Genomic DNA, 20,303 nt, shown 5'->3' with positions numbered 1-20,303 from the left:
GTCCCTCCACCTTTTCCTCTCTCAAAACACATGATTTGGGGTTGTGGTTATTATTGTTGAAGTCATTTTTTCTCTCTTTTTACTCTTCTTTTCTCCTCCCCATAGTATCTTTATTTAATGATAGGAATCCATTTGCTTTAAATGGTCACACTGGGGTGGGCCTGGTGACTCACGCCTCTAACCCCAGCACCTTGGGAAGCCAAGAAGTTCAAGCCCAGCCTAGCCAACATGGCAAAACCCTGTCTCTACTAATAATACAAAAATTAGCTCGGCATGGTGGCGCATGTCTGTAATCCCAACTACTCGGGAGGCCAAGACAGGAGAATCACTTGAACCTGGGAGGTGGAGGTTGCAGTGAGGTGAGATCGTGCCATCGCACTCCAGCCTGGGCAACAAGAGTGAAACTCCATCTCCAAAAAAAAAAAACACGCTGGATGTTTTTGTGGTTTATGAATGTGATGATTGGGTTTTCACACTCAAGTGTGAGACGTGCCTCTCTCAGATCTTGTTCCAATGTCAGTACATTACCGGTCTGACATTTAAAAAGAAGTGTTCACACTGGTACTGCTCTTTGGGATTTGTAGCCTTTCCATTCTGTGATCTTGCTCTTTGCAAACATTCACATAGAGATACCTGGTTCATTCATACTGAGAGTTGAGATGAAATCTGTCAGATGCTTTGTAGGTCAGTGTTCAATTTTTTATGGTTACTCACTGTGAGATATAATTTTGCCTTTTCTACTAGTCGAGTTATTTCAGTGGGAAATAACTGCAGGAATTGGTAGAGGAAATTGCTTACATATTCTCACTTAGGATACTATCTTGATCCTGGAGGACCTTAGGTTTATTTCTTTAAATATTATCATAGCGATAACTGTGTAAGATAACCTCTTACATAGAGATAATAGTAAAACAAAACTACAGCAAAATACACCACTGTGTTTTGTTTTGTTTCGTTTTGTTTTGAGATCGCTCTTGTTGCCCAGGCTGGTGTGCAATGGTACAATCTCAGCTCACTGCAACCTCCGCCTCGTGGATTCAAGTGATTCTCCTGCCTCAGCCTCCTGAGTAGCTGGGATTACAAGAACACACTACCATGCCCAGCTAATTTTGTATTTTTAATAGAGACGGGGTTTTGCCATGTTGGTCAGGCTGGTCTCAAACTCCTGACCTCAGGTGATCCACCCACCTTGGCCTCACAGTGTTGCTGTTTTTAAAAGAAGAATGCAAATGAGGCCTGGCTTGCAGGCATTTTTGCCGGGGTGGTTTCCATGCGGAGGCTGCCTTCCCTGGTGCTGTGCTCTGTTAGGTAGCACCTACGGAATTGCAGCACGCTCCTCCAGGAAGCTCATCTGTCTGGAGGCTGAAGCCCCAGCAGTGCCTGCACAGGGCTTGCTCTAAAGCTGCCAAAGTCCCCACTGTTTTGCATATGACATAAGCTCATGCCTGCCTAGTCTGCCAAGTCCTAAACGGCCAAAGCTTCAACACCTGTGAGCCCTTCCTGAGCAAGCCTGCTCACTGCCTGTGTGCACCTTCTATAAGTATTCTCAACAATTCTCCGGGACTTTCCCAGGCCTCCCTCCGATGCGTTTATCCACTCCTTGCCTCCCATCTGGGCTTCTCCATGTATGCTCGGTCCTTCCACAGATAGACATACCATAGTGACTTCCTGGGAGCCTCTTTGGCCCACGTGATTTCTAGGTCTACCTGCTATCTCCATTTGTTACAGCCTTTGGTCCATACACCCTGGTCCTAGGGCCTACCCCAGGCCTCAGCACACCTCCCAGGTAGCCCTGCCTTGGCCCAGCCCACTGTTGACAGGGGACAGGCTTCAGAGAGCTGTTTCCGATCTGTCCCTGTGAGGTGTCTGAAGGCAGACAAGCTGCTCCTTAGGCAGGTGCATGGATGCTCTGCCCTCCCTCCACCGTGCTGGTCGCCCAGATCCCATGGAGAGTTGCACTGAGCTCAAACTCATCGCTGGGTAACTTGCCAGCTCTTCAGTGTCCTGTTCTTCTTATTGTGCCATCATGTCTTAGGCACTCATTTTCATCCCTCAGTCAGAATGTAAGCCTGTTGAAGGTTTTCTGTTCCTTTTCTTGTTTTTTCTTTTCTTGTTTTTTTCTTTTCTTTTCTTTTCTTTCTGGATGGAGTCTCACTCTGTCACCAGGCTGGAATGCAGTGGCATGATCTCAGCTCACTGCAACCTCCGCCTCCTGGGTTCAAGCGATTCTCCTGCCTCAGCCTCCCAAGTAGCTGGGATTACAGGTGTGCACCACCACACCTGGCTAATTTTTGTAGTTTTAGCAGAGACGGGGTTTCACTGTGTTGGCCAGGCTGCTCTTGATCTCTTGACTTTGTGATCCACCCGCCTCGGCCTCCCAAGGTGCTGGGATTACAGGTGTTAGCCACTGCACCCAGCCATTTTCTTTCTTAAATTGCAAACAGATTTAGAGCTAAAGTTTTAGAAAGACTTGCATGTAACTGTACTCTAACTGCTCTCTTCTGTGACAACTGGGCAAGATACTCAACCATGTTAAGGCTTATATTTCTTAACTGTCAAATGGTAGTAACACTGATCAAGAAGGATTGGGGGACCACCGGCAAGAATACTGCGAAATGTCTTGTATTCACAGGAACATTTCATTAATGACTTTTCTTTTCTTTTCTTTTTTTTTTTTTTTGCCTAGAACAGGACTATACAAATAGGAGAAATACTCTGTACCCATATTGAACAAACAAATCACATTGTGATTAACAGTAAGAGACCAAAAGTAATGCTTCTAGTTCCAACTTGCCCACTGAAATATTTTGCTACATGGGTTTATGTCTCAAATTCCATAATCATTTTTATGATTAGTTCCAACATGACTCCTTCCCCAGGTGAAAAGTGAAGCTCTCCTGAGTTCAGGCCACCACTGCAAGCCCAGGACTTGCAACACTCCCTCGGGAGGGCCAGCTGATGGTGTGGCTTTTCTCCAAACTGCACCAGAGTTCATCCCTGAGAGTGATGCTGGCTGCAGGAGATGCTCAGTCTCCTTCCTCTCCCTGCTGGGTTCATGTTCTTGGGAACTAGACAGGAACATTCCTGGTGACCATCTCAGACACCCATGTCTGTGTTCACCCAGGCTCCTCCCCTGCCCCATCCTTCAGTGCCCCTTGCTGACCATGGTTCCAGGCATCAGACATCACAACTACTTCCTTCTGGATCTCCAGGAGCCCTTCTTGCCTACCTGCTCCACCCAATCAGAGCAGATTCAGGAGCATCCAAGAGCTGCAGGAGCCTGTACGTCTTCAAATATCTCACCACCTAGCGGGACCCACAAACCGCCATGCACTGTGATGTGCAGCCTCAGGAATATTTGTCATGCTCGCGTGCACTCAAAGCAGACTCTCTTCTCTGGACCTGAGAGGATAAGCAAGTCTTTGAGGAGGAAAATGAGCTCACAGGCAGACCTGGCTTGAACACAAAGCACCACTCCACTGCATGGTCACATGCTTGTACCACCTGCATCTGTGAAATGGGATAATACCTCCTCCTCTAGTCATGGTGCAGATGGCATTTGTGAAGCACTTTGAACTTATGTATCTTATAAAAGTTATCCATCTCTGTACTGAGTCCCAGAAAAATAGTTGAGGTTGGTCTAAGTTCATTTATCCATACAGTTACCATTTCTTAGTCACTTACTCTGTGCTCATGGAAGGGAATGAAGTGATGCGTGAGACACATTCTCTGTCTTTTGTCTAATGGATGAAAACACAGCTCTCCCCAGGGGAGCGCAATGGGTTCTGTCATTAGGTAACTGATGCCAAAGATGAAATGACTGTCAATTAAAGTCTCCTTCTTCCTTCAACATCTTTGCCATCAAGAGTGGAGTGCAGGCAGCTTTCTAGCCCATGCCAAAGGGGAAGGCAGGCATCCCCACAACAACCAGACATCATGCTCTTGGCTGAGGAAAGATTCTGCCTTCCAGGCCTGGGCCGGAGTGGGATGCGATTCCAGGATTATGGCAAGTAGCAATAAATTACAGTGCAAGCCTCAGCTGCCCTCCATGCCTGAACCTGACTACAAGCCAGGCTTAGGAACACAGTTAATAAAAATTTTTTTTAAAAAATAGAGCAGCCCTATCCTCTTGCTTAATCCCTCAGAACTGGAGAAGCTGTCTCCCAGGGCTTGACTTACAGGCCCCTGGAGAGTTTGCTGCACCCCAGGGCCAGCCCAGCAGCACACAGAGCGCAGGATAGAGGCGCCGTCTGCCCCACGCATACCTCCTGATACCTGCAGAGGAGTCCACCATACTCAGCCCTAAGGCAAGTAGGGATTTGACAGCTCCAGGGAGGATGCTCCGGCTCGCTTCTGGCTTTTATAACTGGCCTCAGTGGGCGTATTTCACACTTTCCTGCTTGGTCTTTAGAACTATGATCGATAAAAGGCTTTTGCATCCCTCTCTAGTGACTTCACAATCTACAAAGGAAAAACAAATTGTCAAAATAAAAAGAAAATCTTCAAATTCCTTCACAAACAGAACATTTAATATCAATGGAACATGCTAAAGGTTAGAAAAAGTGGACAAATCACACCTTGCCCTTCCCCTGAGGAATCCTGCAATCTGGGAGCAGTGGGGTGAATGGAAACAGAACCAGGATCTGTGGTCAAAGTCCAAATTCACACAGAGTGCCTGGGAAGTAAGTCAAGGGAGCTTCCTCAGGGGCTGAGGACTGAGCTGGGTTTCAAGGAATGGCAGTTGGCCGGGGAGTGGGGACACAGGATCAGATTGGCAGGGGGAGGGCTTCTGTGGTCCTGCGAGAGCTAAAAGGAGCCTAGCACTCGCTAGGAGCCCCTGATGTGCAGCAGGGGACCGCGCTGGCAGAGCGGAACCTGAGAGGTGAGCCAGGCACACTGTGGGCAGCTCTGGCACCAGGGGAGATCTAATCTCTGCTGTCACCAGGGGAGTGTCACAGGCAGGGAAATGGCACTGAACCACTCCACACACACAGAACAGAACTGAGAGGAAGGAGACCACAGACATCTGACAGCACCCACCATGGCGCCAAGACCCAAGATTCAGCTTCTCGAGAGACCATCCAGGAGGCAGGAAGGCAAGCCGGGCAGAGGGGCTGCTCTCCAGCCCCTTTTCTTCACAGGGTGGCCCAGGCACGGAGCTGGCTGCTGTGTTGTGGTGCCACAGGCCCGTGCACACCAGCCTCCCAGGACTCGGCTGGCCTCTACTCCTGCCCCCATGAGTGCTCTTCCAGGCCTACACTTGTCCTCACTGCTTAGAGGCTGGTGTATGCTGTCACCCCACTGCCCAGCAGCCAGTGACATCACTCACTTTGGCCACCAGCCCCAGAGGGAAGCTAGTGTCCTCCAGAATCTTATGCCCATGGGACATATGCACAGAGAGGACCAGCACTTTCTGTCACTGGGTCTGATGGAGGGAGGAGGTTTTGCTGGAGTCGGCTTTCGCTTTCATGCTGCAAACTCCTGAGTTTGTGGGCCTGATCCCAGCCCCTGGTCCTCACTCTGAGACAATCGCCCCCGTAATGAAAGCCATCCTTTGTGGGGCCATGAGTGTGCTTGCATGGTTTAGGTGCTAAATGTGGCAAACGCACATGCACCTAGGACAGCCCAGCTGAAAGCAACAATGCCTGCTCGCACCTATCTAAATGGCTGGGGTGACGCTTACCAATGCGTGCGTCACCAGTGCATGCTGGGTCTCCCTCACATTCAGGCCATGCGAGGTTCATTGGTGCTTTGGATTTTAGAATACAGAGTGACTATCTCTGGTGAGTGATGTTTTCTAGGGGCATCATGGGCTGCTCCTATGTGGAGCCCAGCTGAGCAGCGGTGAGAGGCTCACTAGAGCCCTGTGTTCAGAGCAGAATTAGCACCACCACATATGATGCTGTGTCCTCACATGTGTGCAAGTGATAACAGGCTAGCATGGCAGCTCTGGTAATGTGGACGTGGCGGCTAAGAGTCAGTGCCATGAGTGCCGTCTCTTCCAGTTCTTCTGTCCCTTGGAGAAATAAAGCAATCAATGCCTTGCTCATTGTCAAACCTCTTGTAAGAAGATGGTGGATGGAACTCAGTGAAGGCTGCATGCCCTGACCTGTTATTTTCAAGCCTCAGTATTATACCATGGAAGCTACTGCACTATTTCCACCAGAACAGCACAGCCACACATGACCACGCACTCTATTACATGTCGGACATTTATCAATAATAGCTCAAGGACAAAAGAAGCTTGAGGTTACAAGAGGCTTTTGGCAAAAGCATCTTACTAAGTTGCATATTTAGGTGCTGAGGAAAGAAGCCTCAAACAGTAGTGAAAATTTGTTAAACTCTATGTGCTCAGAAATGGCAAAAATAACATGGGACAGAAGGAGCCAAGAGCAGCTTCTGCAGATTTCCTTGTTAAATTGCGTAAACCTCCCCCGGTATTCTCCAGACTCAGTGGAGAGATCTTGCAATGATACTTCATGGAAGGTGTCAAAGCAAGTCCTCTTAAAGTGGGTACTCAAATCACCTTGGCTACAGGCAACTCTCCGGATTTTAAAGAGATCATTAAAAAAATAAGAACTTTTGCAATCAACCAAGGAATCAAAAAGAATTGTTATACATGATCTCGACAGAGAATTAAAGAGTAAGAGCCAGTTCATTTGGAACCAACAATATCCTACAGCATGAGAAAAATTAATCAAGATCTGTTCTCTGTGTGAAAAGAGTAGCTCACGTGATCTCCACTCTCATTTATTTGCCAAAAAAGATACTGCCTCCATAATTGCAGGATGGGTGCCCTCCTAAGCTGACTACCACAGCTGTCATCCAAGACTCATTCTAAGCCAATGCCTCTCCCTGGCTGGTGGAGCTCACTTGGCATGGAGGCCCCTGTATGCGTTATTCCACCTCAGGCTTGTTAAAATCATCTGAAATTTTAAATATCGATTAATTTATTTGCCTCCAAATGTCATATTGTTGATGGCTTTGAAAATGCAGGGTTTGTCATTTGCCTAAGCTCTTCCCCTCTCTATTCTTTATTTGAACTCCTTCTTCAATGCCAGTAGCAGGGTCTGGTGGTCCTGGTGTGCTACACTGACCCGTGAATCCTAAGACGGGGAACAAGGAATGGGGGAAGCTCCGGATGTGGGTGGACACTCCGTCTCCCTCTCAGTGATTCTCCCTTTCCTACAGGCTGACCTGCTTACCAATGCCAGCATGTTCCTTGGCAGCAGAGTTGAAAGTCACACATGTGAGCCTCGTTGAAAGAGTGGTTCATTCATCTGGCTTCATTCTAGGTCCTGTAGCCCCTCTGGTCTATACAGGAAGCCTCCATGTGGACCAGCCATGCTCTCTGAGATTCCACTCAGGGTATTAGGGCGAAAGCCAAATAGCAAGTGCTCCTTTGCTAATCATTATTCTCACCCACTAGAGACCTTCTGATGCACACAGCTAGACTAGGAGGGTGTTTAGAGTCCCACGTTTCAGACAAAATACGATTATCACAAACCATCTGCTGCAACAGAGCCATGCTGAGGCTGCGGTGGTGGGAACAGCCCACCCAGGGGTCAGCAATAGGGGATGCATTGCCTGGAGGGGATTTTAAAACAATATGAAAACTTACTAAAAGTTGATTATCACCAAGTTTTTATTACCACCATTCTAAAGAATGTTGGCAATAACATGCTTCTCTCCACAAACATCTTGTATTGGTCTGAGTTCTAACCAATTGCCATGGTTACTCTTGAGTTTTAATAATATAAATGTAGGTCTCAAATGAGCAGATCTTCACCACATATCCTTTTTGTTTTTAATTTTACTTTAAGTTCTGGGACACATGTGCAGAACCTGCAGGTTTGTTAGTTACATAGGTGTACATGTGCCGTGGTTTGCTGCACCTATTGACCCATCCTCTAAGTTCCCTCCCCTTGCCTCCCACTCCCCCACGGTCCCCTGTGTGTGATGTTCCCCTCCCTGTGTACGTGTGTTCTCACTGTTCAGTTCCCACTTATGAGTGTGTTTGGTTTTCTGTTCCTGTGTTAGTTTGCTGAGGATGATGGCTTCCAGCTTCATCCATGTCCCTGCAAAGGACATGATCTCATTGCTTTTTATGGCGGCATAGTATTCTGGTTTTTTTTTTTTTCCTTTTTTTGAGGTGGAGTCTTGCTCTGTAGCCCAGGCTAGAATGCAAAGGTGCAATCTTGACTCACTGCAACCTCCGCCTCCTGGGTTCAAGTGATTCTCCTGCCTCAACCTCCCCAGTAGCTGGGATTATAGGTGCCCACCACCACGCCTGGCTAATTTATTTTTATTTTTATTTTTAGTATAGACAAGGTTTTGCCATGTTGGCCAGTCTGGTCTGAAACTCCTGACCTCAAATGATTCTCCTGCCTCTGCCTCCCAAAGTGCTGGGATTACAGGTGTGAGCCACCACACCCGGCCATGGCTGCATAGTGGTGTATATGGGACATGTTACATAGGTATACATGTGCCATGGTGGTTTGCATGGCACATGTATACCTATGTAACAAACTTGCATGTTCTGCACATTTTCTTTATCTAGTCTATCATTGATGGCCATTTGAGTTGGTTCCACGACTTTGCTATTGTGAATGGTACTGCAATAAACATCCCTGTGCATGTGTCTTTATAGTAGAATGACTTATATTCCTTTGGGTATATACCCAGTAATGGGATTGCAGGGTCAAATGGTATTTCTGGTTCTAGATCCTTGAGGAATCACCATACTGTCTTCCACAATGGTTGAACTAATTTACATTCCCACCAATGGTGTAAAAGCATTCCTATTTCTCCACAGCCTCACCAGCATCTGTTGTTTCCTGACTTTTTAATAATCGCCATTCTGACTGGCATGAGATGGTATCTCATTATGGTTTTGATTTGCATTTCTCTAATGATCAGGGATAATTGAGCTTCTTTTCATATATTTGCTGGCCATTCAGAACATAGGCATGGGCAAAGACCTCATGATGAACATGCCAAAAGCAATGGCAACAAAAGCTAAAATTGAAAAATGGGATCTAATTAAACTAAAGAGCTTCTGCACTGCAAAAGAAACTATCATCAGAGTGAACAGGCAACCTACAGAATGGGAGAAAATTTTTGGAATCTACCCATCTGACAAAGGGCTAATATCCAGAATCTACAAAGAACTTAAACAAATTTACAAGAAAAAAAAAACCATCAAAAAGTGGGCAAAGGATATGAACAGACACTTCTCAAAAGAAGACATGACGTACTCTTTAATAAATATTATACCCTACAGGGAAGTTGATTCAGAGAGCTCCGAGTTATATGGAATGCTCCACAACTCACAGCAATTCAGCTATTCACCTTTTTTTTTTTTTAAATTCAAATCCTGCTCAGGTGCAGTTTGTGACCCCAGCCTTGTGGTACTTCATGTTCTTATATTCTAATAGTACACTCAAAAGAAGCAATGATCTCACAGTGATTGTAAAGGGAATCACACGTCCCCAGAGCTATCCCAACACTGTGGCTGCAGGTGACCACATGGACTTCCCCTTTATGTTGAAAATCCAACACAGCGAAGCAGCAGAGATCACAAGATATCTTTTGTTTGGTAAGCGCAAACTTTATTTCATACATGAAATAATTTATTGAATTTAATGATATATTTGAAATCAAAAGTTTTTCTTTTTAAATAATTTATTGTCTTAAACTAAAGAATGACTCAAGAAACCATTACTGGTTATTGCACGATTATCAGTGAAAATGATTTTGTTTAATAAAGGAAGGAAAGATGATCCACTGTGCGTGATAACTTTGAGGGGTGTGCCCCTCTCACCTAGTTGGAAAAGCAGCAGTTCAGTCTTTGCAACAGTGCTGGGGAACCTAAGCCTCGGGAGAGCTGAGTTCCAGCCCAGCCCTGCCCCATACCTCCTTTAGCCCAGGAGACTCATTCGAACTTTCAGGCCAGGGTCCTTCGCCCGCAAAGTGAGACCCTGGGAGAAGTGGACCTTTCAAAACAGAGATCAAATGCTGATTCTGAAGCATATGGTGCAGTCTCAACCCCTGAGGCATTTTGCAATATAGGCAAAAAGATGAGACATGCACACTCATGAAAAGTTAAATAGCTGTAGAAGATGCCAGCACAAAATAAATCACAAAGCAGAAAATGACAGGCACCAAGTAAACGGAGCCAGCAACTCCAGTCCTCAGTCAGAACCTGGAGAGACCACATGGCCTGGAGGGAGCTGGGAAGCTTTCTAAACACAACCAAGCTTGGGGCAGTTTCTGGAGGCACTTTGCTTGGTTATATTTAATTTATAACCCCAGGCTTATTTAGCTGTGGTTTAAAACTGGATCGATGCATCTTCTTTCAGCCAGAGCCTCAGAACTCCAAGGACAGCACTGATGGTGTGCATTGAAGGAAGGGCCTGGAGGGTCTCCTGCCTCTCTGCAGTCCCCAGCACACGCACTCCCCATGGAACAGAAACGGTCTATGGCTCCCTATGAGCCCTGAAGGGCCAGCTTCTCAGGGCTCTCTCACCTCTACCTTCTGCCACTTGGGTTCCTGGCACCTGCTGCCCATCCGCACGACCTGTGCGATGGAACATGGTCCCTGTGCTCAGGCAGCTCAGCAGGACACAGCTAGATAGCATGTGGCAGCTTAGGCACTTCTGGGAACAGCCAAGGTGAGCATATGTGCCTGCACTTGCCTGAGTTTCCACACCAGAAAGCTGATTTTAGTATTTTTCTTTTGCACCCCAAAAACCAGCTTTCCCACAAGTGGGTTTGCAGTGTGGCCAGCTGCCAGCTGGGCTGGGTAGAGCTGTCCTCACTCTAATTCTTCTGGTTTATTTATAAGGCTGCTTTCTTCATTCTTGCTTCTCCAGATTATCTGTTCCCCTGAGGGCAAAGGGAAACCAGGCAGCCCCACATTGACTGCAGCTCAGTGTTCTCTGAAATGCAATTAAAATGTTAAGAAAGATGGACAATCAATACTTTGTACTCTACACAAAAAATTCCCTTCCTAATGGCCTGATGTGGGAGGTGATGCAGTGAGTGAGCCCAGGGCTGTGTCTACAAAATGCCAACACAACCAGTGGCAAAACGAGTCATTTCTGTCTCATTGCCAATCTCCCCACCTGGTTTCCCTCCTGGCACCCCAACCCATAGCCAGTTAACTAGATGATTTATTCTGACATCGTGGAAGGCAGGGCCACAGAACAGGAGAGCCAGGTGCAGAGCAGCCTCACGGGGCACGATGGGGCTCCCTTCACTCTTTCCATGAGAAGAACTACAAATTATTACTCTTCTGAGTTCTTGCAAAGACAAAATGGCAAATACAGGCACACCCAGGGCATGCATATTACACCTGCCCAACTTTCTCCATGCCCCAGACCTGGCCTCAGCATCCCTCCTGGGACACCCCCAGGCGTCCTCAGCCACCTTGAGACAAAACTGAAGGACCTGCTATCCGGGGCCGGGTGGTGCCTCTCTTATGTGAAATCACTATTCCTTCCAGCAGCCCAAAGACCAGCGACATACCTTGTTTTATAGATGCTGAAGTGGGCCTAGCAGCCGGTCAGGATTCCCAGCTAGGACGAAAGAGAACCCCAGGCTCCCTCTCCCTCCCCAGCCCATCAGCCGCTCATCCCCGCACTGGGAGTAAGCATTCACTGTGCTCCAGGCACCGTGTTGGACATGGGCGTGAGTATAATAGAATAGTCTTTCTCTTCTGAGCACTCACATTGTAGGGAAAACCATAAACCTTTAGACCCTCCCATGAAGGAGGCCCAATTTGGTGGCTAAGACAAGGCTGACTAATGGCAACATGTGTACCCATCCTCCTCTTGCCTCCCACACCACCCGGTCCTTACTCTATCACAAGACTTCCATGGTTCAGCGGAGCACGAGCCCAAGCACAAGGAGGTTAAAGCCTGGCTGTGCCACGGCTGCTCTTGTGGACCACTCTCATGCTCTTTCAGCTTGTCTGCTGGATCACACAGCCTGTGGGCTCATTTCCATGAATGCTTAAGGCTTTCTGGGTACCTTCTCAGGGCCCAGCCTCACAAACAGAACATTATCAGGAGCACCCAGAAACTGGGTGAGGAGATGATGAAACAGATGGGGCAGACAGGGGGCTGCAGCTGGGGCTAAGTCTGCAGAGAAGCCATGGGTGCTCAGCCAGGCACACCCAGATTTGAATCTGGACTGTCACCTGCTGCTTGTGAGTCTTGGGCAAGGTGGTGATGATGGAATATAGCACAGCATGTCATGAGGTGATACCCCAAATTTTTCAGATAATCAGTGTTAACAAACCCAATGTGGGCTGACAGAGTCCAGGAAGGCTTCTTGGAGGAGGCAGTGCTGGAGTCCTGTAAGTGTCCAGGTGGGAGTGGGTGGGGACATGGAGTGGCAAGAGGAGAGGTTATGGGGCTGGAATAATAGGCTGCCTTCCCAGACCGAGGCATGCTGGGCTTTCCTGAAGCAGAAGATGTGGGAGAGTGAGCATCAGGTGAAACTTGGTACAGGGCAGGACGGGCCAGGAGGGCTCCCTTGATGTGTCGCACCCATCTGCAGCTGAGGCAAACACGTCTTCCAGTGCCCACTTCCACAGCTTTCTAAAAGGACCAATTATCACCTTTCATGCTAACGTTATTGTTGTTCCTCCTCAGTGTGGGCCATGGGCCAGGAGCCACCAGTACACGTCAGTTCTGCTTAATTATGAGGGGAAGTCATCTGTTTTTATTCATACAAGCGTGTGGTGGAAAATAAATTCATGCAAAATGTTAGGTTTAAATATTAGATGTCAGAAAACAGTGCTTCAGTTTGGATCCCTTGGGCTCCTGCGAGGGCTTGCCTCCAGGCTCCTGGGCTGCACAGACCACTAGGTGCTGAGAGTGAGCCTGGGCATTTCGCATTTGTTCTCTCCCCTCATCCTTATCTCAGCCCTAAGAGGCACCCAGAGTCAGAGGCCCAGATGCACGATAAGTCATTAGTGGCATCAGAATCCACACAGCAGCAGCCCTGCTAGGGGCCTGGCCTTCTGCCGCCATAGCAGGAGCATCAGGCAGTGCAGGCAACCAGTGGACCCTCGTTCTGTCCCTCATGTGGGGCCTCCTGTATAGCCCTCCACTGTCCATGCTGCCTCCTAAATGTTAGCACCCAGCGCCTTCTGGCGCTCCTGCAGCCATGCTTGGACTGACTGCTTTGTCAGCTCACTCTGGGGTCCACGACCATGGCCAGCAAGGTGCTGACAGCCAGCCTTTCCCGTCTGTGCCCAGTTCTGACTTTGTGGGGTACACCCGGTACTTTGGCTTCTTGAAGAAAGAAGAACCACATAGCTGAGCCGAGAGAAGATTTGCATTTCCCAAGCCCCAGCCATCTGCCAGAAGGCCACTCTGCTGGTGGCCCCGGCTTTACCTAATGATTCATCAGCAATTCTAGAAGAGAAAGGTGTTCTCCTGGTGATGTATTTACTCCATATCGCTGACTCTGGACAGAAAAGAGTAAAAAGGAAACACAATTTTCCATCTGAAAACATGTGTTCTCTTAACTTACCTTAAGAAAAAATGTCAACTTCTTTGTGACTGCTCTCTCCTTTTAAGAGAACATTTTCTCAGTTATTGCTCTGACAAGACAAGGAGGGCATGTGTTCTGAAGAGCACAAGGTATAGAATACCACACCTGTTCTGCTAATTCCATCAGCAACATGCTTAGTGTGGGCGTCGTAGATAAGGGCTTAATAATGTTCCGTCAGCACCAGATCCAGGAGTAACACGGATGATGGTCACAGTTCACTGAATGCATGCAAGCATTTTTTTTCCAATTTGTTATTATCATTTAAATTAGAAATACTTTGTGTTACTAGATAAGCAGGCCAGGAGCATCAAGGTCCAACCTAGCCAAAGTTCATTGTCTGGGGTCACACAACCAAGGCCTCCCAACCCCCTGCAGTGAGCTGTGTGGGGCCCGTGCTCTTCAGTCCCTGAGGCATGGAGCCTCAGCTTGTGGGATCCAGGAGCGGGGCATAGGGGGACTTCCTTGAAGAAAGCCTCAAAGCTGGTGAGTGAGCACTGCCTCTCAGGCTCTCTTTCTCCCAGAGACATCAGGGTCTCACTGCCCCTTCCAGCTATCCAGCCAACCAGGTGACACTGGGGAGACAAGCAGTCAGAGGGACTCAAACCAGGCAGCTTGCATTTGAGTGTGACGTGCAGATGGTTCCAGGGAGCCCTGGTGTTCCAGGGAGCACCTCAGGGTGGCTGTGTGGGTGGTGGCAACAACTTTCCACACAGATATACACCTGCTTCACACTGCTATTTAACCAGAGCACATTTGCCTTTGGCCGCTCTACTGAAGTCTGTGTTTTAGGCAAAGTTGTTAGACCTGAAAACATGAGTCATTACAATAAAAGCATTGCCCTTGGACATAGACAAACTTTGTTTCCATCTCAACTCCCTCATCCACCATTATGTATCATTATTTAGGGCTTGCATTCACTTATCCAAAAACTATTTACTGAGCATCTTCCATGTGACAAGAACTGTTTTATTAAATGAGATTACCTGCAATAAATTATAGCTATACGATGAGTATTGGTAAGAAGTGTGGGAGTGTCTACAACTTTACCCTCAAAGTCTCCATGCAATGATACCAATAAATGCATGTCTCTGCCACTTATGTAGTATGTATATGTGCACCCCATGTCTGTGTACATGTATCTCAGCACCTCTCCCATGGGTTTGGTGCTAGGTAGCAGGATGTTACAGACACTGAAGGAATGCACAGCTTGGAGGTAGAAACAGGACTGTAAAAAATGAAGCAGGTAAACAGAACAAGCAGACACTCAGTAAATCAGAGAGGGCTTCCTGGAGGAGGTGAGATTTGAATTGAGGCTTAAACTCTCACTCAGTAGGTAATTGCTTGAGCACCTAGCACTCATCTTACCTCCCAGCACCCTGATTTCTCTTAGCTAACTCCCTTTATCCTATTGGCATATTTCATTTACCACAGTGGTTCATCCTGGGAGGTGCACAAATCCCAGTAACAGCCAATGAGAATGACATGTGGGCCTCATGCTGGTGCCATTGGCACTAGAGGCTCCTCTTTTTGCTGGATGTGCACAAGGGAGCATGTTGGCCTGGAGCTCTGGAGATGACCCCAAGAGGGCAAGGCTGGCAGAGAAGAATAGGGCCAAGAGATGAAGGGGCCACATCCTGATCCACCACCGAGCTCAATTCAGACATGACCAAACTGCCCTGACCTCGAACTGTTCAGTTATTCTGAAACCACCCCTATAAACTTTATGAAAATTAATCAAGGAAGAAGAGAGATGGGGAAATGAAATGAAAGCTGGCTTGCAGCACATTCAGCATTCATCAAAAGGTTAGGCTGCTGTCTCACCTGCTTCCTCATGGTTGCTTGTTGCCTGATGTCCTAGAATCATGTAGACTCTGTTACAAGATTCCAGTTATCCTTACCTGCTCTATAGATAACAACTTGAATATTATGAAAGGTTAAGTTTTCCCTTTGAGAAATTCTTTTAGGTCCTGTATAAGAGTGAAACTACCAATGCCAGCTGGTCTGAAGGATGCCACTGATGCCAGCTGGTCTGTAGGACCCCACTGATGCCAGCTATCTGAGGACCCCAGGAGGAGCTGACTCACCGAAGAGTGCAGTTTCCACATTCTGATAATTTCATCTTCTTTCCCCCAACCAATCAACGACCCCATTCTTCCAGGCCCTCACCCTCCATGATCCCCATAGAAACCCCAGGCAAAAGTTCCTTGGGGAGAGGGATTTGAGGGTCTCCTCCCTTCTCCTTGCTTGGTGGCCTGCAATCACTACACTCTTTCTGTGCTGCATCCCTGTGGTCTCAGTGTTTTGGTCTGTTACTGTGCAGCAGGCATACAAACCTGTGAGTACTACAACAATTCCAGCAAGTCAATCCAATTTTAGTAGGATTTTCTGAAACGGAAACTTTGACAGACAAAGACAGAGAGTATATTTTAACAAACACTTCCCCTCATTCTTCAGGAAAAGACTGGTACAAGCCCTGAGGCAGATGGATCTATGAGAAGGGTCTGTCTGGATCAGCTCTGGTTCTTCTCCCTCTTATCACCAGGGTTTGCTTGTCCCCAGAGCCATGCATTTAATTTTCATTTGTTTTCTATATACTTCCAGTCAGATTTCAATAAATAATATATTCTCAGCCTTTCATCATAAATTTGTATCAGTCTAGAATAATTCCCAATTATATAACCTGCTTTGCCAGGAGGTTTGGCCTCCTGCTGGCCTCTGCAGAACTAAGACTGACTTATATCCTCTGTTTCTCATGTAGCCCCATGGAATCAAAGTCCCCATTGGATGCCAGCTCACCCCGACTTATCCTGGAGTTTTCTGTCCTGAGTTTTCCAACTTCTGCATGCAGTTTTCTCTCCCACGCCAGCAAGTAAGTATTCATTCAGTTCACTGTTATCTTTAAAGGAATCTCCAGTGTGGATCTGACTGAGAAGCCTCCATTAGAGGAACAGGATGATGTGACACTTCCTGTGTTGCACTATTAAACCTCCCCTTGCCCCCACAACTTAGACTTTTTGGTTAACGTTCCTCACTCAGTCTCATTTGGGCTGCGTTGTTTATGCCCTTCCCTTCATCTGGAATGCCCATCCCTTCTCCACCTTTCTCTAGATCCTCAACATTCAGGGACGGGAAGTTTCCCACCCTGTATTCTGAGATGATGACCTGGGCTCTGTATTGATGCCCCTTGTGCCTCTTTACAGACACCTGCCTCCACCTGCCTTGTTGTTTGTCTGTTTGCCTCCTCCACTAATTTATGAGATCCACTTAGAACATAACTCCCACCTCAGTCTCTTGGGAAAATGTAGGTGGTTAATAAATGTGTGTTAAAATATACTTAATTGAGCTAAACATGAAGTAATCTAAAAACTTGCAGTGGTAAAATCATTTAGTAAATTAATGTCTCTAGACAGGTGTGATCGCAGGGCTGAGAGTGGGCTGCCAGCATCTAATGATTCGGTGCATCCTTTCAGATTGAGCTGTGCACAGCTTCGTGGGCACTCTGAGGGACTGGGCAGCATTAATAATTCAGGTGCTCCATTCGGAGAGGCCTGTGCGGTGCCAGAGCTGGAGGAAAAGGCAAAATGACTCAAGCTGAGAGAGGAGTGGGGAGGAAAATGCCAGAACACAGCTCTAATCTTGACTACTATTTAAAAAAAATCTTCAGCTGTCAATTTTGTATGCAGAGCTTGTCAGACTCTCAAATGAACCAGGGGAGATTTCCTCACTAAAACTAGGAAAAGGTTATATTTGATGAGGGGGTTTGAAAGAGGAGCATTAAAAATTACAATTCTTGATAAAAATGTGGAGAATTTTTTAAATGTTTGGGAGAGCAATTTTGAAGGGTCACTGGGTGTATTCATCCCTGAAGTGGTCTCCCCCAGCTTTGTGCAGTCTTGGTGCAGGAAGAACAGCATTTCTGTGAAATCCTACAGTCATAATGAAGGCAAGCACCTTGGGAAAAGAGCAGTTTATATGCAGAGGTGAAGGAGAAGGAGAGGAAATGGATCACACTAGCTCCTCAAGTCGACAGATAGTTACTGTAGCCTCCGCTCCCAGGGGCAGCTGCGGAGCTGGAAGCTCAGTAAATACAAATAGGCTCAAGGCCCTGCCTGTGCTCCCTCCCAGTCACGCCCAGGAGGAGCTCACTGTGGGATGCAGCACTCAAGGCAGGAACCTATGAAAAGGTGTCTAGTGACCTAATATCTGTATTAGGGCCCTGGTGAACACAGAGAGGCATAGAAGACTGTTTTCTCCTCCAGAAGCTCACAGCATACTTGAAAAACAGTCCACAAACCCACACAAATTTACAAAACAGAAGTTTGCTCATGGCACAGAAAAACAATGAAGAAAGGTTTATAGTGTGTGCAGGCCATGTGTGGTCTCTAGATGAGATTGAAGGATGGGACGAGTGCTCTAGGTCATGGCGATGGAAAAGACTGTGGAAGATGCAGAGCTGGAGCTACAGAGTGAAGAGCAGGTTGGATGAATACCGACAGGAGCAAGTCGGAAGCACCGCTGGGCTGTGGGAGTGAGAGCACATGATGGATAGGTGGACACTGGCATCTAGCACTGACCAGCAGGAGCCATTCTTTCCCCTGCTGGAGTCTCAGCCCCTGTCCTTAGGATGATTGGAGGCTAACCATGGACAATTCCAGTTCGGCATCCTATGTTCTTTAAATAGGTGGTTGGAAAATTGGGGTTTGCAGGGGTTGAGGGCAAAATAGCAGAGAGACTAATTCAAAAAATGTAAAGAGAAGAAGAGTGTTCCTGTTTCCCCCTGGGATTGCAAAGAACATACACAGTCCACTCCATGGCCACTGGGACACTGCCAACCTAGACTAATTAAACTCAAATATCTAGCATAATGTCAAGGATTCTAATAATGTAACAACAACATTTTTTGAAATAATTATTAAGCAAAAAAATTAAATTGGTAAATACAAGTTTTGGCCTGATCATGAATATTTTCCAATGCTCAAATCAAGAATCTAAGATTTTTCATACCCAACATAATGTCAGGGACAGGCTGGCAGCAGGGATGACAGGAGATATGATCAGGACAGTTATTCCGGAAAGAGCATCCCAGAAGTTCATCACTCACTTATGACTATTTCAGTTTTTAAACAAGGCTCAAGTCTCATTTTCAGATATTCAATATTAAGTTAAGAAAAAGAAACTAAAGGGATAGAAAAAGATATACCAGGAAAATATTAAAGAAAACTGGTTTAACAAAAAAAAATTTAAAGCAAAAGGCAATTGTTATTGAGAAAAAGAATTCTTGAACACAATAAAACGACCGATTTTCAAGAAAGCTATAGCAATCCAGAGCCTGTAAATGCCTCATAACATGGTTTAAAATATACATAAAGGTAGAATGGACTGAATTACAAGGGTAAATTGAGGAACCTAAACAGATAAATAACTCCGATGGGTGAAAATGTATAAAGTAGAAAACCAAAAATAGAGAAGTTCATGAAAAACAAAAGTTATACTTTAAAAAAGACTAATAACATTAACAGACTCTAAAAATAAAAAGAAAAAATAATGCTAAGAATAAAGTAGAGACTAAGTTGCCCCTTAGTATCCACGGACAATTGGTTCTATGACACACCACAGATACTGAAATCTGAGGATACTCAAGTCTCTGATATAAGATGGCATAGTATTTGCATAACCTATGCACATCCTCCTGCATAATTTAAATCATGTCTAGATTGCTTATAATACCTAATACAGTGTAAGTGCTATGTAAATAGTTGTTAAAGTGTATTTTTAAATTTGTGTTATTTTTTCATTTTTGTATTGTTACTTTTTTTTCAAATATTTTCAATCCATAGTTGGTTAAATCTCTAGAGGAGGAACCCACAAATAAAGAGGGCTAACTGTATAAAAATATGTAGATATTTTAAAATTATAAAATAGATATCTTAGGGCTGCTATAAAAAATACGTTAGGTTGGGTAATTTATAAACAACAGAAATTTATTGCTCACCATTCTGGAGGCTGGGAAGTCCAAGATCAAGGTGCCAACAGATTTGGTGGAAGGTGTAGGCCTGTTTCTCATAGATGGCACGTTCTGTGCATCCTCACATGGCAGAAAAGGCAGACAAGCTCCCTCAGACCTCATTTAAAAGGCCATTCATCCCATTCATGAAGGCTCCAAAGTCCCCATATCTTCATATCGTCACCATGGGGGTTAGATTTCAACATATGAAGTTTAGGAGGGCACATACACCCACCAAAAATAAACAAGCCTCAAGCTCAGGCAGTTTTGGAAGGAAATTCTATATTCCCAACCAAAATAATATAAAAGAGACTGTATATATTTATCTAGATAAAACAATCCGAAAAGTAGATCAAATATGTAAAGCCATGGTTTTTAAGACACTGCAACAAAGGACAGAGATTCTTGAGAGAGAGGAAATGAATGAAGTGAGCCCTAAAATTGCTACAACTTACTACACCGAGACAGTTTCAAAGTCATGGCACAGGACGGAAAAATCCCAGGGGAGCCCATTAGACTCCCTGCATTAAGAAGATGGAACTATAAATCATGCTGCTATAAAGACACATGCACACATATGTTTATTGCAGCACTATTCACAATAGCAAGGACTTGGAACCAACACAAATGTCCATCAATGAGAGACTGGATTAAGAAAATGTGGCACATATACACCACGGTATACTATGCAGCCATAAAAAAGGATGAGTTCACGTCCTTTTAGGGACATGGG

The 20,303-nt window shown here is 46.0% G+C and overlaps 1 non-coding gene across 1 annotated transcript; it reads left to right on the top strand.

The window, feature by feature from the left end:
• The first annotated feature begins 434 nt into the window (after positions 1 to 434).
• Positions 435 to 538, top strand: LOC112439206 (small nucleolar RNA U13). Its single transcript, XR_003027503.2, has one exon. It is a non-coding gene; the product is annotated as a small nucleolar RNA U13 (small nucleolar RNA).
• The last annotated feature ends 19,765 nt before the right edge of the window (positions 539 to 20,303 follow it).

Source organism: Pan paniscus, chromosome 13 (genome assembly GCF_029289425.2).
Source record: "Pan paniscus chromosome 13, NHGRI_mPanPan1-v2.0_pri, whole genome shotgun sequence".
Taxonomy (NCBI): domain Eukaryota; kingdom Metazoa; phylum Chordata; class Mammalia; order Primates; family Hominidae; genus Pan; species Pan paniscus.
The sequence above is the reverse complement of the archived record's forward strand: the minus strand, read 5'-3'. Positions and strand labels throughout refer to the sequence as shown.